At 45.6% G+C, this 4,276-nt stretch overlaps 1 pseudogene; it reads right to left on the bottom strand.

Annotated features, from left to right (window-relative positions):
• Positions 1–558: 558 nt before the first annotated feature.
• LOC143986301 (5S ribosomal RNA) lies at positions 559–677 on the bottom strand (annotated as a pseudogene).
• Positions 678–4,276: the final 3,599 nt, after the last annotated feature.

The following is a 4,276-nucleotide window of genomic DNA, read 5'->3' as shown; positions in this document are numbered from 1 at the left end:
TATTCTAATCTCCTTTATTATTATTATTTTTTTTACAAGGATTTCTATAGGTTGAGAATCCAACCTAAGTATTCCAGGCAGTTGACTGTGGATCATACTTTGGTCTAAATGGGCTACTGACTGGTCTATCAAGAGCAGGTCATCTAGGTAAGCTATAATCGTTATACCTTGGGCCCTTAATCCGCCTACAGGAGGGGCTAGGACCTTTGCAAGTACTCGAGGTGCAGTAGCTAGACCGAAAGGCATAGCTAGAAACTGAAAACAAGATTTTCTACTTTGAAACGTAGATGTTTCTGGTGAGCGGGAAATATAGGTACATGGAGGTATGCATCCCTGATGTCTATTGATGCCAACAGTTCTCCACCTTGTAGGACGGAGACCACGGATCGGATTGACGCCATGCAAAAAGAGCAGGTATTCAGAAACGGGTTTAGCTCTAGAATTTGGTTTGTTTGAAAGAGAGGCCTCTTTTCCTCTGGAATCTGGGAAAACAAGGCGACGGGGACTTTCGGAACTCAAGTTTGTACCCTAGAGTTATTGAAGAAACCACTTATCTGCAGCCTACGGCACCTGCTATTATCAGGTGGTCCCCCATCCAGGTACTGACCAGGCCCGACCCTGCTTAGCCACTGAGATCAGATGAGATCGGGCGCTTTCGGGGTGATGTGACCATAGGCTCCCGACACTCTTCCTACCAGACCCTTCAGAACTGCAGAAGTCTTCCATCCCACTTTAAGCGAGCGGGGGTGCCCCCTCATAAGGAGGCTCCAGTTCCGCTCTTGAACTTGACGGAGGCCATCGTGACTGCCTGGAGGCAGATGCTCTTGATACTGGAGAAGGAGCTTGATAAAATGAAATAAGATTTACGCCTCTTCCCAACTAGCAAAAGGGTACTTTTTCCACTAGACATTTTTTGGATGTATTTATTGATTTATGAATTTTTAGCTTTCAGTGCTGATGCACTTTGAATGACAATTGCGTGGTCATACAACACCATACCTAAATGAAATTTTTTATAAATTTTTTTCCCATAAATAGAGCTTTCTTTTGGTGGTATTTAATTACAGCTGGGAGTTTTATTTTTTGCTAAACAAATGCAAAATAAAAAAATCATGTTTAATAGTTTGTTATAAAATTTTGTAAACTGGTCATTTTTCTCCTTCATTGAAATGCGCTGATGAGGCGGTACTGGTGGGCACTGATAGCCTGCACTGGTGGGCACTAATAGGCACAGTTAAGGTGGCACCGATAGGCACAGATAAGGCAACACTGATGGGCACAGATAAGGTGGCATGGATAGGTACCACTGATAGATGGGACTGATGGGCACTGATAGGTGGCTCTGATAGGTGGCACTGATGGGCAGCACTGCTGGGCACTGGTAGATGACACTGATGGGCACGGATATGTGGCATATGAGGTGCAGCACTGTTCAGGCAGATTGTGGGCACTGATAGGTGGCACTGATGGGTGGCACTATGGGCACTAAGGGGTGGTACTGATGGGTATCACTTTTAATATATGTATGTTGCACTGGCAGGGGGCAGGTGGGCACTGATGACTTGGCCGTGATCGGGCCTGAAGTCCCTCTCACGGCCGCCGGTGAGCGCCCTTTTTTTTTCTCCTCGCGCTATCAACCCCTTCGATCCGTGATCAGGCGAGTCTCATAGAGGCGCTGATCACAGAGCGCGCCCCGGAGGGGCGCGGAGGCCGGTTGTGCATGGGACAATGTCGTCCCGGCAAAGCAGGTCCACGCTGTAGCCATCATTCAGCTATAGCGCGGATCCCTAGTGGTTAAACTGGTCTCTCAATGATTGACATACACCAATTGGGATATAGCAGCTACAATTGCTGGTCTCTCCCACCTCTTAGTGAATTTACACCCGTTGCACGTTTTTGTGTTCACTCTTGATGTGTGTGCACTTTTTTTGGCACTGGGTGGAAGTTTTTGGATGCGTTTGGCACGCCACAGACTTTTCAATAGAAAAAAAACAAAAAAAAAAAAAATTATAAAGATAGTGTTATAGGAGGAAAGAAATGCTTATCTGGATGATCCCATGCAGAATACATAAGCCTTTCCAGCAATGAATGGACAGGAAAGGCATGCTCAGCTTGGGGAAACTTTAATGAACCTAAACAAAAAGTGGGCATATCAACTAACTCAATGAAGAGTAGCAAAAAGCACCATCAATCTTTCAAATTGTGAAGCAGATCCCTGTGCATTTGACTCCTCAGAACAGGAGTCATCAGCCTCTCCACGGTCCCCTGAGGGAAATTCATCTTCTCCCACCCCCAGATCCTCAGTTTGAGCATCCTGGGTAATTGATGGGGATGAGCTGAACACCCTCCGGTTCAGTTCGCACCAGAACTTTCGAAGGGACCGAAAATTTGTGAGAACCCCATTGAAGTCTATGGGACTCAAATGTTCGAAATAAAAAGTGCTAATTTTAATTGCTAATATGCAAGATATTGTCCTAAAAAGGGTTTGGGGACCTGGCTCCTGCCCCAGGGGACATGGGTCAATACCTAAAAAATGTTTTTAAAAACTGCAGTTTTTTCGGGAGCACTGATTTTAATGAAGATTAAAGTGAAAATAAAAAGTGAAATATTCCTTTAAATATTGTGCCTGGGGGTGTCTATAGTATGCCTGTGAAGTGCCACGTGTTTCCTGTGTTTAGAACAGTCCCTGCACAAAATGACATTTAATTGAAAAAAAAAGTCACTTAAAACTGCTTGCGGTTTTAATGTAATATCTGGTTCCGGTAATATGGATGAAAATCATTGAGAAAAATGGCATGGGTAGCCCCCCCCCCCCTGCCCATTACCAGCCGCTTTGAGTCTTGTAGGGATATTAAGGGGAACCCCGTACCCATATTAAAAAAAGGAAAGAAGTGGGGCCCCCAGGCCCTATATGCTCGGAACAGCAGTATACAGGCGGTGCAAACAAGATGGGAACTGTGTAGGTTTGTTGTGTTAAGTAGAATCTGTTTGTAATTTTGAACTGGTACATTTTTAAAGTGTAGCTCCAGTCAAAAAAAATCTATTTTTAAGCTTTTTGTATAATTTTTTATTTTTTGCCGTACGTCTTTTTTTTATCTCACTTCCTGTGGTCTCCTTCCGTTTGCAAGTAGGAGACGTTTGTAAGTTGGATGTTTGAAAGTAGGGGCCTGCCCTATATGCTCTGCAGAAATGGCGGAACAAGGTGTTGGTGTTGCCACAACATTGTAAGCCCTCAAAGTGACTCATGGTGGTTGCTGGAGCGCCCTGCTGTGAACGATTATATCAAGAATTATAATTACATGCCATTGTTGAACAGTGGTAGAAAACTTGGGTCTTTGGTTGTGGTGCTGGTGCCACAACACTAAGTCCTCAGTTACTCTTGTGGGCATAGGAACGGGCCCTGCTGTGAAATATTATATCAAGAATTGTAATTACATGCCCCTGTTAAACAGGGGCTAAAAAATTGGGCCTTAGGCACTGCTTGCTGGTGCCACGACACTGCAACCTCTCCCAGATACTCTATTTGGAGTGCAGGAATGAGCCCTGCTGCAAAGCATTGCATCAAAAATTCTAATTACATGCCCCTGTTAAACAGGGGCTGAAAAATTGGGCTGGTGGCAGCACCCAGAACCAAAAATGTTCTTCCAAGATATCAGCGGAGGAGGAAGAGGATAGACAGTCAACATAACAGGACAGTCACTCAGCATCAGCATGGGCAGTCTTGAAGGGATGTGATATTTAAAAAAAAATTATTCGGTTACATCGGCTTCAGGTGCTTGGTAGCTGTGGGTGATCCAAGACTGTTTCATCTTGATGGTCAGTCGATCAACTGATTCGGTGGACAGGCGCACCCTGTGATCGGTAACAAAGCCACCAGCAGCACTGAAGGTGCGTTCCGAAAGAACGCTGGATGCAGGACAGGCCAGTAGCTCAATTGCATACTGTGCAAGCTCTGGCCAGTGATCCATCCTCAAGACCCAGTAAGCTAGAGGATTTTCGGTGGGAAAGGTGTCCAAGTCTGACCTTGCCCCTAGGCATTCCTGCACCATCTAAATCAGACACTGGCGATGGTTGCTGGAACCGATCATACCTTGGGGCTGTGGACTAAAAAATTGTCTGAACGCATCGGTCAGACAGCCACTTTCTCCACCGCTCCATCTGACCGATGCCTCAGCAACACAGTGTCCAGGACCAGGAGTTTGTAACCTCCCATTCTCTGGGAACGTGTTGCACAGACCTTTCTGCAAGGCCTCACGGAGATGGCTCATCCTCTGCT

The sequence above is a fragment of the Lithobates pipiens genome, unplaced genomic scaffold (genome assembly GCF_037356315.1).
Source record: "Lithobates pipiens isolate NorthernLeopardFrog02 unplaced genomic scaffold, aLitPip1_a1.2 Scaffold_16, whole genome shotgun sequence".
NCBI lineage: Eukaryota > Metazoa > Chordata > Amphibia > Anura > Ranidae > Lithobates > Lithobates pipiens.
The sequence above is the reverse complement of the archived record's forward strand: the minus strand, read 5'-3'. Positions and strand labels throughout refer to the sequence as shown.